The sequence below is a fragment of the Balaenoptera physalus genome (assembly GCF_965194825.1).
Source record: "Balaenoptera physalus genome assembly, chromosome: 19".
In the NCBI taxonomy this organism is placed as follows: Eukaryota; Metazoa; Chordata; class Mammalia; order Artiodactyla; family Balaenopteridae; genus Balaenoptera; species Balaenoptera physalus.
Window position 1 is genome coordinate 15,576,038 of NC_138900.1, and position 17,008 is coordinate 15,593,045.

The 17,008-nt window shown below is 42.3% G+C and overlaps 1 pseudogene across 1 annotated transcript; it reads right to left on the bottom strand.

Moving 5' to 3' along the window:
• Positions 1-9,517: 9,517 nt before the first annotated feature.
• Positions 9,518-12,859, bottom strand: LOC309649371 (heterogeneous nuclear ribonucleoprotein U-like protein 1 pseudogene; annotated as a pseudogene). The gene has a single exon. The product of its transcript is annotated as a heterogeneous nuclear ribonucleoprotein U-like protein 1 pseudogene (transcript).
• Between the last annotated feature and the right edge of the window lie 4,149 nt (positions 12,860-17,008).

The window sequence follows — 17,008 nt, forward strand, 5'->3', positions numbered from 1 at the left end:
AAATAGGGAAAGGGTATATAAAATAGTAGGAGTGTCGGGACTTCCCTGGTGGTCCAGTGGTTAAGACTCCGCACTTCCACTGCAGGGGGCGCAGGTTTGATCCCTGGTCAGGGAACTAAGATTCCACACGCCATGCGGCGCAGCCAGAAAACCCAAAAACTAAATAACTAAATAAATTAATTAAATAGCAGGAGTGTTACAGAGCCCAAGCTCACTCTGCTCACTGTAGGACAGGCCAGTAAATCGGGAGACGAATTGTTCTGGCAAGGAATAACGACTTTAATTGGAAAGCTAGCAGACCACGAAGATGGCAGACTAGAGTCTCAAAAAACCATCCTCCCTCAGTCCGAATTCGCTCTCCTTTTATACAGAGGAGGGGGAGGGGAGAGGCCCACTGTTGTGCTGACCAATGGCTGAGCGGGACTGCTATAGGTCGTGCCTGCGCCTCCCCTATTACAGGAGGGGAGTGAAATTTTAGATACAGTAGCCAAGAAAGGCCTCCAAAGTGACCTCTGCATAAAGACCTGAAAGAAATGAGGGACCTAATAATGCACCTGTCCAAAAAAAAAAACTATTCCAGGCAGAGGGAACAGCAAATGCAAAGACCCTAAAATAGGGAGTGTGCCTGGAATGTTGGAGACCAGCAAGGAAGGTGTACTATCTATTGCCGAAAAACAAACTACCCCAAAAATTTACTGACTTAAACCAACAATTAACACTCTCACATAGTGACTATGGGTCAGGTTGGAAGCGCCATTGGAGCTGCACTCCCCCTTACTGCGGCTTCTTTCCCCTTGCCCTGCCCTTTCCCAAATCTTTGTCCACCCAGGGCCTCTTTCCCAACCCCATCAAGCCAGAGCCCAAGTGCCTTTTGCACTTATTGGAAGGTACCCCCTTGCCATGGCCTCTTTGGTTTCCCTACCCAGAAGCAGAATGTAAGATGCCTGGCACCTCCTCCAAAATGGTGGCGCCCAGGATGCCCTACCTTAACGCTAATAAAAACTGGTTGCAGGGCGCTGCTATTTTTCTTATGACCGACAACAGGTGATTAAGAGGAGACGCTGGCTGTTGTATTGCTGCAGAAGTGGCAGCGCCAGAGCTGGAGTCCCTGAAGAAAGGATGGGAGCAGGTCAGTATCAGTCGCCTATCCTACCTACAAGCAAAAACTGGGCCAGAAAAAGATTGGGGAATTGCCAGAAATATCCTTGATAATGGTTGCCCCGAGGGGGCCAATGGGCGCAGCTACCTGCTTCACCACCATAGACCCACCTGCAAAGACTGTACACAAATGTCTATAGCAGCTTTATTTGTTATAGCCCAAAACAGGAAATAATCCAGTGTCCATCAATAGATGAATGAATAAACAAAGTATGGTATACAGTGGAATGCTACTCAGCAATAAAAAGGAATAACTATTCATACATACAACAATATGGATGTCTCAAACTAATTATGCTGAGTGAAAGAAGCCAGATTTTTTTTTTTTTCCTCCGCAGGGCGCAACTTGCAGGATCTTAGTTCCCTGACCAGGGATCGAACCTGTGCCCCCGGCAGTGGAAGCGCTGAGTCTTAACCACTGGACGGCCAGGGAAGTCCCCAAAAGCGTACATTCTGTATGATTCCGTTTATATGAAACTCTATATAGAAAGCAGATCAGTGGTTGTTTGGGGGATGGAGTTTTGCCCGGTGTGGGAGGGAGAGTTACAAAGTAGCACAAGTAACGTTTTGGAGTGATGGGTATGATCAAATATTGGTTGTGATGGTTTTACGTGTGTAGGTATATGTTGAAACTTATTACACTGTACACTTTAAATATGTGCAGTTTATTGTATGTCAATAACATCTCAATAAGTAACTAACAGGGCAAGAAATAAATCTTTAAAACAATTTTTTACAATGAAATAAACAATTGTTATTTTAATATTTTATTTTAATTTTTAATATCTATATATTGAATATTCGAAAGTATTCATGTATTTTACATACCTTAATTTGTGTAATAAACCTGATCTTCCAAAAAAGTCCTATCACACATGTGAAGCATTAATGTGAAAATCGTCCCCCTGAATTTATTTAAAAACCATGCCTGCTTTCAAACTCTAAGTATAATCTATTACTAGCATATTTTAATGGTCTGAGAGGCTTTTTCATCAGGAGCCATCCTGATGTGGGACTTCAGATGCACAGTTTTTTTCAGATATGTCTGGTAGGTCGGAAGGAGAGAGTTGGGGCAGGACCAGTTACATAATTTGTGGACCTAGGGCAAAATGAAAACGTGGGGCTTCTTGTTCAAAAATTACCACAAACTTCAAGACAGCAACAGCAGAGCGTTCAACCAAGTGTGGGACCTTCTGAGTGTGGGGCTGTCTGCAGCTATACAGGTTGCATGCCCATGAAGCCAGCCCTGGGTAGAGGGGAGTGTCCTGGGTAATCTGTTAACACCTGAGTTAGTTGCCTTGCCATGTCAGTCACTGTGTGTGTTGATGCTTAAAATTCCCTGGGTCTCTTAGTGCAGGAGCAATGGAAGCGGAGGTCCTCCCTTGGAAGTCAGTAAAAATGCCCTACACAAGAGTCAGTTCCTCAGAAGTTACCCCAAGATCAGCCCGTTTGTAACCTTCTTCACGTTCTCTTCCCCTGTTACCCCTCTAACTTTGTATTATGAAAACTTTCAAATATACAGAAAAGTTGGAAGAATTGTCGAGTGAATACTCATATACCACCATGAACATTTTACCCTATTTGCTTTTTTATCTTTCCATCTATCCATTCATCAGTCCATCTCAATTTTTCATTCATTTCCAAGTAAGCTGAAGAAATCGGAATATTTTATAAGTGTACATTTGCTGAATTTAAACAAATGCATGCACTTGTATAACCCAAACCCTTCTGCAAAGCCCTTTTAATCTCAAGAAACTTTTACCTCCCAGTTCTTTATTCACTTTCTCTGTCCTTTCTCCTCAAAACCTTGTTTCCTCTTCTTTCTAATAGACTTTGCAAATCTGTTAAACCCAGAACCAGAAGTAACTCAACAGCTAATCCCCCCTTCTCCCTAGGAAGTGTTAATTACCTCTGAAACAGCAGATTTAGTGCTTTAGAGCTTGGTGAAGAGCCAGACAGTATTTTCAGCTTTGCAGGCCTGGCCCTACAGTCTGTCACAGCTACTCAACTCTGCCCTTGTACTGTAAAACCAACCACAGACATTACATAAACAAATGAGCATGGCTGTGTTCTAATAATCTTATTTACAGACACTGAAATTTGTGTTTCATGTAATTTTCACATATCACAAAATATTTATTCTTTTTGATTTTATCTTAACTACTTAAAATTATGAAATCTTGGACTTCTCTGGCCATGCAGTGGTTAAGACTCTGCATTTCCACTGCAGGTGGCACGGGTTCAGTCCCTGGTCAGGGAACTAAGATCCCACATGCCACCAGTGCGGCCAAAAAAGTAAATAAATAAAATAAAATTATGAAATCTATTTTTAGCCATACAAAACGAAGGGACTTCCCTGGTGGTCCAGTGGTTAAGACTCCATGCTCCCAATGCAGGGGGCCCAGGTTCGATCCCTGGTCAGGGAACTAGATCCTGCTTGCCACAACTAAAGATCCTGCGTGCCACAACTAAAGATCCTGCGTGCCACAACTAAAGATCCTGTGTGCCGCAACTAAAGATCCCACGTGCCACAACTAAGACCCGGCACAGCCAGATAAATAAATAATATTAAAACAAAACAAAACCAAGCAGCAGGCTGATTTAGTCTGTGGGCTGTAATTTATTAATTCCTGCTTTAGAACCTCACTGCTCCTAAGGTGTCCTCAGACTAGCCCTATGGCAGCTTATTTGAAAGAGATTCTCTGGTCCCACCCAAGACCTCCTGAATCAGAACCTGTATTTTCACTGATTCCTGGATGATTCTTGTTCACATGAAAGTTTGAGAAGCACTACCCCATAGCTTGGGTTTGGAGACCAGAATGCCAGAGGTTGAATTCATCCACTCTTACTGGATGAGTGACTGATGGTAAGTTACCATAATTGCAGGTTTAAAAATAGAATTCTACTTATTGGTAATTATGAGACAAATTAACAATTACTGATACAGATTGTGTAAAAAATTCTGAAGGAAAAAACACAATATGGGAAAATGAAAGAGTTGTGAAATGAATGTTATATCTGATTGTTCACTTTATATGTGGAACAAACTCTTAGAAGATATATACTGGCAAAAACTCCTAAATATTTATGTACTTTAAAAAAACAAACAAACCTGATCTTACTAACAATTTAAAATATTATAGTGGTACAATTTTTTTTTAATGTGATATTGAATAGAGATAAAGTATAGTGAATACTGAGGTGTACCACCCATCTCTCTCCCTTTCAGGGCCAAAGCACTCATCCCCATAGCTGCTGGGATTGTTGGCTGCTGACAACTCACAGCTGAGTCCCTCTTCAGCAATTGCAAAGGTACAAACACCCAACCTCCTTGCCATTATTTGGGAAATCATTGAGAGCCATCTTAGTTTTAAACCACACCTGAATATCCATTTGGTGTCAAGGAACCCAGGATCTGACACAAATCAACAGGATATAGAAAGGACATCAGCAAAAGCAATACTACTGCAGTAGTAAAGATGCTCTTGTCTGAAAGCTAAAGAAACCAACTCTGGCTACCTTCAGCAGAAAAGGCAGTTAACCAGAATACTAGGGTAAGGAGTGGGTTGAAGAAAACCCTGGACAACCAAGAATTATCTAATAATCAGCTAGGGCTGTTTTGGGAATGCTTGAACCTTCTATATTGCAGCAGCTCCCAGGCTAGGCATGTCTCCCTTCCAGATTTCAGACTGCCAGGAGAGGGAAGGTGACTGGCTGAGCTTGGGGTGAGGGCAGCTCTGACAGGGTCGGGAGGTAGGGGAAAGGGGAGGTGGTGGACAAGACGTAGTCAAGACTACTTATAGGGTGACCAACTGTCCTGGTTTTCCCAGGACTACCCCGGTTTTAGCACTGAAACACCTGCTTCCCGGGAAACCCCTCCTCAGGACATGCAAAGTCCCAGTTTTTACAATGGGTGCAAAGGTTGTGGGTAAAGTAGAAAACTGATATGGTGGTCCCCAAAATAGGAACTGCTGAAAGCAACAGATTTTAGTGTCAAATGGATACAGCAGAGATTTTCTGCCTTCCATACTGCCTCTGACTGCTGCTGTTGATAACCATGATTGGTAGTTCACAGTAAGGAATCATTCATTGATGCATCACTCTGAGTAACGCAACTTAGGTGTGTTGTAATTAGGAGCCGTAACTGTCTTTGCCTGTGCCTGTGGATTCACTCGTGCTTTGTATCAAGTAGTGCTAGTTTTAACTTCTGACATTGTGAATACTGTGATAATGTTTTCTAAGATTTTAGATAATGAAAAGAATGGTTACAATACCAACACCAGCATAACCCAGACCAAAAAAAAGGCTAAGTGAATGTGTTCTTTTAATGACAAATGGAAGGACACATGGATTAGGGAGATAAATAACCAAAACAGAGAATACTGAACAATATGGAGAAAAGAATTTAGGATTGAGTATTCGGGAGAAAGGTATGTAAAAGTACACACGGTGACAATCTCACAAGTCTGGGACAAGACAGGTAAGTACTTTTAACTTCGTCAAGGTTTTTCAGCTCCCCCAAAGACACCAATAAAAATAGTGGTGGTGAATTGGCTTAGGTATACCAAACACACATCATCATCATTCCTTTGACTGCTCTGTGAAACCAGGTACAGTTCAAGTACAGTTAATTTTCCGAACTCAGAGCTTGCAGCTAAAACGTCCCCGTGGGCAAGCTAAAGGGGAAATTTTGACAAGATATGTTGGTCCCTTACAGTCTAAAGCCTATTTTGTCAGATCTTGCCAGCCATCATTATCAGCTTTCTACAGTTTATCAAGTGGTATGTGGAGTCATTGTAACAAAAAATTTCCCCCTAGTTCTTAGGTACTCGAAAAATGGAGTTTCAAATCATCTTCTTGATTTCTATGAAGATTTTAATGAAACCACACCCACACAAACATAAAACGAAAGGGTGTTGATATCTTGTTCAATTAATAACTAGATTTTGTTCATCTATCTGCACATTTGGCAGACAATGTAGATGTAATTTTGGTGAATTCCATTCAGTCCCTAAACTTTTCACCAAAGAAAATTAAAAGATATTAGGGACTTCCCTGGCGGTCCAGTGATTAAGACTTCGCCTTCTAATGCAGGTGGTGTGGGTTCGATCCCTGGTCGGGGAGCTAAGATCTCACATGCCTCGTGGCCAAAAAACCAAAATGGAAATAGAAGCAATATTGTAACAAATTCAATAAAGTCTTTAAAAATGGTCCACATCAAAAAAATCTTTATAAAAAAAGAAAATTAAAAGATTTTATCTGCAACACTGCAAAAAAAGGGGGATGTGATTTGCTTATCTGAATACTGACGCTTTCACAATGAAAGGTTTTGGTTATTTCTCGATTTCTTCAAAACATGCAGAAGCACTTGGTAAGATTTTAAGCTTTAAAGAAGTGGACGGAGATGGCCTCCTTAGACATATGCCTACCAGATTGCTATTGATGCTAGCCATAGAAAAGATGTTAAAATGTCTTACTGTAAAATTATATTTTCCAAGTGTGGAACAAGCATGTCCTTCTCTAATTTGGAGAATGAGGATGAGAATGGAGAAAATGATTATAGTAAAACAAAAGTTATATGCTGTTTCTCCAGAACTGTTTGATGATCTGGTTAAATAGAACTTTCTCAATTTCTTGACTGAAACTTAAACTGTTAACTTCAATTTCACAAGTTCAAATTACCTTTCTCATTTTCCCTGAGAGAGGTTAACTTACAGTGACATTCAAACATTGAAGTGCTTAAAAACTGTGGACATTTTAGACATGGATAGCCTCTGATGAATTTATAGATCCAAGACCCAGCAAACAGCTGCTTTACTAACATAAGCCTGTTAGATACAAAGTGGATAGACATTTTTAGAGAGCTGGAAATGAATTCATCCAAATCTAAAAACCTGCTGTTGCTAGTAGGTAAAATCATTAAGTATCCCAGGCTCATATGCTTTTGTTTAGAAGATATTTGGCTTGCTGTCATCAAATTGGGGTGACACCAGGAATTAGCATAACGTGGGCTTGATAGGATCAGAGCTCTAAGTCAAAGTGAATTTTGTATGTAGTCAGTTTTACCACTACTGTTCATACAAGAAAAGAAGTATGTCTTGAAGGCCACAGGCAGTTCAGAGAAATATTATTGACAAAGGCAACAGAGTGAAAACATCCCACTATATCATGAGACAGAAATATTTCATTTTTAAAATTAAATATAGGTATTATCTTTTTCATTAGCCCTATTGCATTTATGTTCTCCTTTTGAAGTCTTAAACTTATATACTGTAGACTATACATTAACATAGCCCACAGATTTTAAATATCCAATGGAGAGTTTTTAAAAAGTTAAACTGATGTATCAGAGGAGAAAAAGAAACATAAAATACTGGGGTTTCTTCCTTGCATAAAGTATGTTTAATTTGTTCTACTATTAATTACTACTAATTATCACAGCTAACTGATTCTATTGTTTTACTCAGACCATTGCATGATTTGCCTCTGCACCCCTCACCCTATCTCTCTCCATCCCTTTATACTGTCTTTTCATTAGAGCACTCACCTGTGTTTTAAAGTTTAACGTTGTCTATTGCTCAACTAGAACATAAGCTATTGAGACCCATCTGTCCTGTTCACTGCTGTGTGCCCCGCTTCTAGAAGTGTCCAGCACTCAGCAGGAACTCAGGCACTATTTCCTGAATGAATTAAGTGACGTGATTTGCACAAGGCCACGTTCTGAGCCACAGGAGAAGCCAAGAGTTAACAAGCTCAAGCTCTAGTCCTTTTTCTTGGTATAAATAGGTGTCATGAATCATGCACTCATTTTGTACTCAGAGGAAGTAAGATTTAGTTGTAAAGGGTAGAGTAAAATGAGATATAGTTGGGATTTAAAAAGAGCTGCTTACAAGCTCTGGGATCCCAGGGCAGGCCTCAGTTTTATGGCATGTAAAATGGGGACAATAGACGCCTCCAGAATTGGAGCCCCAGGATGTAACATCGAAGCATCAACCCCTGTCTTATTTATTTATTTTTATTTTTATTGTTTGGCTGCGTTGGGTCTTCGTTGCTGCACGTGGGCTTTCTCTAGTTGCCGCGAGCGGGGACTACTCTTCATTGCGGTGCATGGGCTTCTCATTGCGGTGGCTTCTCTTGTTGCAGAGCACAGGCTTTAGGTGCACGGGCCTCAGCAGTTGTGGCATGTGGGCTCAGTAGTTGTGGCTTGCGGGCTCCCGGGCTTAGTTGCTCTGTGGCATGTGGGATCTTCCTTGAACCAGTGTCCCCTGAATTGGCAGGTGGATTCTTAGCCACTGCACCACCAAGGAAACCTTCTTCTTTTCTCATATATATATTCAATGCTATAAATTTCCTTCTAAGATCTGCTTTCACTGTATCCCACAAATTTTGATAAGCTGTATTTTCATTTTTATTCATTTTAAGATATTTTAATATTTCTGAGATTTCTTTGACTTGTGTGACATTTAGAAGTGTGTTGTTTAATCTCCAGGTATTTTGGGGTTTTTCAGCTATCTTTCTGTTGTTAATTTCTTGTTCAGTTCCACTGTGGTGCGAGAGCATACATTTTATGGTTTCTGTTTTTTAAGTATGTTAAGGTATGTTTTAAGGCCACAGATGCTTGCTGTGTTTATCTTGGTGAGTGTTCCTTGTAAAATTGAGAAGAATGTGTATTCTACTGTTGTTGGAAGAAGTAGTCTATAGATATCAATTATATCCAGTTGATTGATGGGGCTAGAAGTCAACTGTGTCCTTACCGATTTTCCATTATTAAAAAAAGGGTGTTGAAGGAATCCAATTATAATAGTGGATTTATTTATTTCTCCTTGTAGTTCTAAAAGTTTTTGCCTCACATATTTGGATGGTGCATTGTTAGGTACATATAAAGATTACTACTGCTTTGTTACACCTGTATCATTATGTAATGGCCCTCTTTATCCCTGATAATTTTCCCTAATCTGAAGTCAGCTTCCTCTAAAATTAATATAGCTGCTCCAGCTTTCTTTTGATTAGTGTTAGCATGCTATACTTTTCTCTATTTTTTTTTTTTTTTTAAATCAGGGTTGAAACCTTGCTTCCTTCCTGCTAGGAGATGCCATGTCATTTATTGAAACAAAACAAAACAGGGCAAACACATTTCTTAATAAGCACAGTTTGTTAAAGTCCTGTTAAAACATATGGGTCAAGGGGAAGTAAAAATAATCAGAGGATCACTGTAGGAAAAACCTTTAGGTCTGGCACCTGGGAGACCTCTGGAGAGGAGGCAGTGAGAAACTTCATGTTCTGAAAGGAAGGAGCCCCCCAACTCCCTTCTTCCCTCTCACCCGATTAATCCCACCAGAAACTACCAAGACGCCCAGAATAAAAGGTTTCAAGTTCAATAGTCACACTCTCTCCAAATACAAAAGGCAGGTACAATTCAACTCAACACAGAAGCTTGTGTGCAAAGTTACGGGAAACTGAGACATTGTATAAAAAGTTAGGTTAAAGATGATTCTGTGGTTTTGTTTTGTGTGTGTTTTGTTTTGAGGGTGTGGCTCTTCCTCGGTCACCTGAACTCAGCAAAGAAATGGTTATCCTGATGAAATATCAACAGCCGACCCACAGTAAAAAGGGATAAATTCTAAAAATTAAAAAAAAAAGAAGCATAATTACCAAAAAAATATCTGTTGCTTCTTCCTCCCACTGCATTTTGCTTTTTTAAACTTGTGTGTGTTTTTAAGTTTTTGAATTTTTTTTTTTTTTAATCCTGAAAAGTAGACAGTAAAACAGCTCCTGGAAGAATTTACAACCAACTGCATGAGAATCTGGGAAGCTGAGGGGCTGGAGCAGGGCTGGGACCAGAGTACAGGAAGGGGACCTCCCCACAGCCCTGTAGCCTCACTGTACGACCAAGGGAGGAGGGTCTTTAGTCAAAAAGGAGGAAGGGAGGAAGAGGAAGAGGAGGAGGGTGGGGGGACAAACAAAATAAAAGGTCATTGTTGCCTGTTTGAATCCAGAGGAAAATGCCTGGCCCTGTGTGGGGGAAGATCCCCTTGGAAGGGAGGCAGCCCTGGGAGGACCCGTCCCCCAGCACCACGTGACCCAGTGGGGATGGACAAGGGGGGCCAAGGTGGGCGCTGGTGGAGGAAGCTGGCAGGGGCCTCCAGGACTCACTGGCTACTGTGTGCTTGTGCCCCCCTGTGTATTCCCAGAGTAGCTCCCGTAGTCGTAGTTCCCGCGTAGTACGGTGGCCACTGGCCCTGGTTCTGATAGTACTGGTTCCACTGCTGGGCATACTCTTGGTACTGGTTATAGCTGGGCTGAGGGTAGGTCTGTGCAGTGGGGGGTGGCGGAGGGGTGTAAGGGGCTGGGTTGTAGCCGCCATAGCTGCCATAGTTGTAGGCAGGTGGTGGCAGAGGTGGAGGTGGTGGAGCTGTGTAGCCCTGGCTGTAACCTCCTTCGTTGTAGGGAGGTGGCTGGCTGTAACTCGGCTGTGGAGGGCTGTAGCTGCTGACAGTAAGGGTGCTGGTATTGGCGTTTGAGCCAGGGATGTTGCTGTTCTTAGTGTAGCTGCCGGCCCCTGGGGGGTTCCGAGCAGGGCTGTAGCTGGGTAGTGGTGGAGGCTGCTGTAGTGGGTGCTGTTGCTGGGGAGCCCGGTTGTAGCTGCCTCGGGTGTTGGAGTTGTTGTTATCCCGGCTGTCGCTACCCCAGCCATTCTGGTTGTAGCCACCACCTCCACTGTGGTTGAAACCTCCTCGGTAGCTGCCTCCTCCACTTCCTCCTCCCTGATTCTGGAAGCCTCCTCTGTTTCCCCCGGGGGGACCTCGGTTGTCATAGTGCTGGAAACCGCCGCCACCCCCAAGGCCCCAGAAGCTGCCACCGCCTCGGTTGTCAAAGCGCTTTTCAGGGGATGGCCCAGCCTTGTGGCCTTCCTCATTGTATTGCCTCACCAGCTTGTCTGCTTCCTCTCGCTGCAGCTCAATGAACAGCACCTCGTCCAGGAAGTCCCCAACATCTGGCAACGTGAAGTTGGCTTTCATTTCTAAGACCGTGTGATCTGGGACATCCTTCGCTTCTTCGTTGGTTTGCTTTATTGTTCGGTCTTTTAGGTCCTCATCAGTGGGACAAATTACAATAGCTTTGCGCTGGAAGCCTTCAAATGGTCTCATTTTTTGTCTCTGGGCTGACCCATAAACATTTGTCTGATCTAGGATATAGTTGCGTTTCTTTCGGGCAGCGATCTGGATGAGGCGGTTGAGGCACTGGGTGGCCTGCTGGATCAGGACGTCCCAGCAGCCAGCGTAGTTCCTCTGACGGCGTAGGCCCATCATCTGCATCTTATCCATGATGGCATTGGTACCCAGGATGTTGTACTTCTTGGAGGGGTTGGAGGCTGCATGTTTCATGGCCCATGTGGTCTCACCGGTGGCAGGCAGGCCCACCATCATAAGAATCTCACACTCTGCCTTGCTCTTTGGTCCAACAGTGCCCTGGATTCGCTCACTCAGGGGAAGGTGCTGGATGAAGGTGTAGCCTGGGAGGACAGAACAGTAGGGCTCTGCCCTCTGCCCGAAGCTGAACTCCACTTCACAATTCTTCACCAGGACATGAGGGTAGAGGGCCTGACCCCCTAAGGCTCCCTTCTGGATTCGGAAGGCAATGCCCATCCACTTCCCATTTTTGGTGAAGGAAAGTTCCACATCATTTCCACATTCAAAGTCCGCAAAGCAGCCAATCACATCATTCTCTGCAAATTTGTCTCCGTAGTTTTCAAACCAGCTATTGGTGGACTTCTTCCCAGTGCCTCCGTAGCCATAGGAGAAAGGCTCTTCGCCTAGCTGAGTGCTGCAGTAGTCCAGGGACCAACCAATATGGACAACGTGTGGGTCGGGCTCTGTAGATGGAAGGTGCTTCACAGAGATTTCCTCATTGATCTTCATCTCAAAGCACACACGGCCCCTTCCGACCCCATAGCTGGCACGGGCTGCTGACCACAGGTATGCAAAACCTTCAGTTGTGAGTGGGTAGCCACTACTCCGGTCTCAGGCCACCTTGAAGTGGAGGTCGCAGTTATATGTGTCGATGGCAACAAGGGTGTCGTCAAAGTCATCTTCATCCTCTTCAGCGGGAGGCTGAGGAGAGCGGCCCCTCTTATCCTCTCGGTGCTCGCAATACCCCCATCCCCGGTTTTCTTCATAAGGCCTCTTGCGACTCTGGAACTGCTGTCTGTCTGGTTTGAGTTGAGATGCTTCGGGCAGGAGGAAGCTGGTGGGTGCCTCTTGCTTCATCTCTGTCTTCACTTCTACTGGGCGATAGGTCCATTTCCAGCGTTCTCCTCTCGTAGCCTGACTCGTTCTCTTTCTTGATGACCTGCATCTCATAGAATTGGTTCTGCATGGTAATATTGTCCATGACATCTCCTCATTGTTGTGCCCGGGTCGCCCCGGTTCGTCGTCGGCCTCGATCTCCCGCTCGTCGACGGGCTCCTCGGCCTCCAGCGCCTCCTACAGCCGCTCAGTAAGCTCAGCCTTGAGGCCACGAGTGTCCAGGCCACGGCGCTGCAGCTCCTCGCGAAGTTCGTTCACCTTCAGTCGGCGTACAGCCATGGCCTGGGCCCCCGGGGCGGCCCCTGAGCCCGGCCCGGCCTCCCAGGGCCCAGTCCCCCTTAAACCTTTCCTGTCAGGAGGCAAAGGGGGAAAGGGGGGGCCCACTCCAATCTCTGTTTTTTTTTAATTTATTTTTATTTTTGGCTGTGTTGGATCTTTGTTGCTGTGCGTGGGCTTTCTCTGGCTGTGGCGAGCGGGGGTTACTCTTTGTTGCGGTGCGCGGGCTTCTCATTGCAGTGGCTTCTCTTGTTGCGGAGCATGGGCTCTAGGCGCCTGGGCTTCAGTAGTTGTGGCATGCGGGCTCAGTAGTTGTGGCATGTGAGCTCTAGAGCGCAGGCTCAGTAGTTGTGGCGCACGGGCTTAGTTGCTCCGTGGCATGTGGGATCTTCCCAGGCCAGGGCTCGAACCTGTGTCCCCTGCATTGGCAGGAGGATTCTTAACCACTGCGCCACCAGGGAAGCCCCACTTTCCTCTATTTTTGATTTTATCTTTGATATGTAAAGTGGTTATTGATATAATTGGATTAATACCTATCATATTTGTTACTGTTTTCTATTAATTGTCTCTGTTGTTTTGTTTGTTTTTGTTTAAACCTAGACTTCATGTGCTGGGTAAAAGGAACACTGGTAAGACCTTTAGTGATGTGGTGATAAGGTGTAGGGGGAGGGGTTATGTTCTATAGTCCTGTGATTAAGATTCAGTCTTGGTGAAACTGCCACTGGACTGTGAACTTTGCCAGTGTCTCTCAGTCTACCTCCCTCCCTCAGGTGGGACAGGATGGCTAGAGTGGGCTGGAGCTGAGCATTTCTTTTCCCTCAGGTTGGTTAGACACTAATGAAACCTCAGTAGGTTATAGGCTCTGGTACAATAGTTTCTCTTTGTGGCATGCCTTATTAAGAACAGAATGCTTTGAGAATATTTCAAAATAGCGACTTTCCCCCTCTCTCTGCCAGAAACACAATGGGGAGTTTTCTCCAGTCCTCACTATGAGGACTTGATTGGGCTCCTGGAGGTAAAGCTCATAAAAGTGCAGGGGCTTCTTAAAGACTCAGACTCCCTTGGAGCATTTAACTCTCAGATTTGTCCACACTGAGCCTCCTGCAATTTGTCCATTACAGTTTAGGTTTTCCATCTTCTGTACTGGTTCCCACAGAGGTTTCTGCTAATGTGCCTATGCTCTGGTAAGTTGTGATTCTCTGTATCCACCTGTCTGTGGGCAGCAGTTTACCCTGTGACCTTAATTCTCTGATGGATCTACGCAAGAGTTGATTTTCAGTTCATTCTGCTTTTTACTTGTTGTTATAACGGATTGATGACTTCCAAGCTTGTTATGGACTAGAAACTGGAAGTCTTATCTCTAGTTGATTTTTTGTAGTGACACGTTTCAATTCCCTCCTCATTTCCTTTTTTGTGTATTCTATAAATATTTTCTTTGTGGTTACCAGAGGAATTACATATAACATCCTAAAGTTACAACAATCCATTTTAAATTGATACCAACTTCAATTGCATACTAAAGCTCTATTCCTTTACAGTTGGCTCCTTCTCTTTATGTTATTGATATCACAAACTGAATCTTTATATATTGTGTATTCTTTAACCTAGATTTACAATTATTTTTATGCATTTGTTTTTAAATCTTGTTTAAAAAACCCCCCAAATTTTGCAAATCTAAATTACATTAATACTGTTTTTATATTTATCCATGTATTTACCTTTATCAGCGATCTTAATATTTTTGATGGCTTACAGTTGTGTCCGGCATCCTGTAGTGCCTGATATTAGGGAGATGGAAAATACTCCATCCCCAAATTCCTAGCTTACCTGTAATGATTTCTTTAATTTCATTCTTTGATTCATGATTTTAGCCAAAAAACAAAATAAAAACCCAAACAGTTCCCAAACATATACACTTCCCAAAAATGTTACCAGTAATTAGGAGCAAATAGGACTTCATGTTCAAATTAGTTTGGATCACACTTGGATAAACCAGTTAAGTGGGAGTTCTGTCTCTTCTTTTTAACTGCACAGTTAATATGCTGCTGTGCATTATAGGATGTGGGATTATAAGGCTATTGCTAAGATGCAGACATAGTATTTGGAGGTAACTCCTAAAGTCACTCATTATATCCACATTCATTTTATTATAGAATGTAACATACTGTTTTGTTTTTAAAAAAATATTTTGCAAAGTGTGTGGCAATGGTGAGATGCATTAAACTATAGGTGACTGGTGTTTTCTGGATCGCTAAATATTTGGAATGTGGACAGAATGGTAGTGATGATAGCAGTGACATCACAGCAGATGGGGTAACAACTCATTTTGAGATCAGGTTGCATGTATGTTGACATATGTAAAATGGTGAATATATGTTATAAGAATATATTAAAAATCCAATTCTAGGGACTTCTCTGGTGGTGTAGTGGTTAAGAATCCGCCTGCCAATGCAGGGGACACGGGTTCCATCCCTGGTCCAGGAAGATCCCACATGCCATGGAGCAACTAATCCCGTGTGCCACAACTACCGAGCCCTCGTGCCATAACTACTGAAGCCCATGTGCCTAGAGCCTGTGCTCTGCAACAAAGAGAAGCCACAGCAATGAGAAGCCCGCACACCTCAATGAGGAGTAGCCCCCGCTCGCCGCAACTAGAGAAAGCCCACGTGCAGCAATGAAGACCCAATGCAGACAAAAATAAATAAATTTAAAAAAATCCAATTCTAATAATGCTTAGAAAAATAAAGCTCAAGGAAACATAGAAGATATTGGGGCTTGGTCAAACAAATTCTCAATCTTATGGAGTTTAGATATATAAACTCCAGATTTCCCACAGGAATTATCTTTTGTTGCATTTCAAGAATCCCTCACTATGGATCTATTTGTTTTCTGAGTTTGGAAAGCACAGAATACTGTGTTAACCTAATCTATTTGACGTCTGTGTTTCAGAAAGTGACTCCAGGCATACCTCAGAGATATTGTGGGTTCGGTTACAGACCACCGCAGTAAAGCGAATATTGCAATAAATTTTTTGGTTTCCCAGTGCATATGAAAGTTATGTTTATACTATACTGAAGTCTATGTTGTTTACCCTACACTGTGTAATCTATTAAGTGTGCAGTAGTGTCATGTCTAAACAATGTACATACCTTTAAAAAATACCTTATTGCTCAAAAATGCTAACCATCTTTGGAGCCATCAGTGAGTTATAGTAGTAACATCAAAGATCACTGATCACAGATCACCATAACAAATATAATAATGAAAAGGTTTGAAATATTGCGAGAATTACCAAAATGTGACAGACACAAAGTGAACAAATGCTGTTGGAAAAATTGTGTTGATAGACTTGCTCAATGCAGGGTTGCCACAAACATCCAATTTGTAAAAAACGCAATACCTGAGAAATGTAATAAAGCGAAGTGCAATAAAATGAGGTATGCCTGTATCTAGAGCAAGGATTGATGAACCTTTTCTGTAACAGGCCAGATGATAAATATTATAGGCTTTGCAAAACACTTAGTCTGTCACAGGTACTCAACTCTGTTTTAGTGTGAATGCAGCCAAAGACAATATGTAAGTGAATACATGTGGCTCTGTATTAAAAACTTTACTTATGAACAATGAAATGAATTTCATATAATTTTCCAATATATTATTTTTCTTTTCATTTTATTTCAACCACTTAAAAATGTAAAAACCATTCTTAGCTTGCAGGCCATACAAAAACAGGCAATGATCTGAATTAGTTTACTGACCCCTGACTTAGAGTTTGATGGTAAGTTTTATCGAAAGTATTTGATTTCTGAGTTTAGGTAATGGATTCAGATTATGATGAATTTCTGTATTCTTTTAATAGACTGCTAGAATAAATTTTCATGTTTGCAGGCTTAGTACTATATGACACTCAAATTATTATATTTTTGACATCAAGATTATGTAAAACTCACAGAACAAGATGGCAAGCTTTTTCTCTCATTTGATTTGTAAATTCCTTGAATATTTGATAGATTTTGCCCATAAAATGATCTGGCTTGGTGATCTCTTTAAGTAGAGATTACATCAAAATATTATTTCTGCATTGTTTGGGTCTATTAAGGGTATACATCTTTTGGAGTTAATTCTGTCATTACATTTTCCTACAAATATCACATATTTCACTTGATTTCCAGATATTAGTAAATACATTAATCTCTCTAAACATAATCATGTCCATATATAATTTATGTATTCATCTGTCTTCTATTTTTTCCATCAGAGTTACCAAT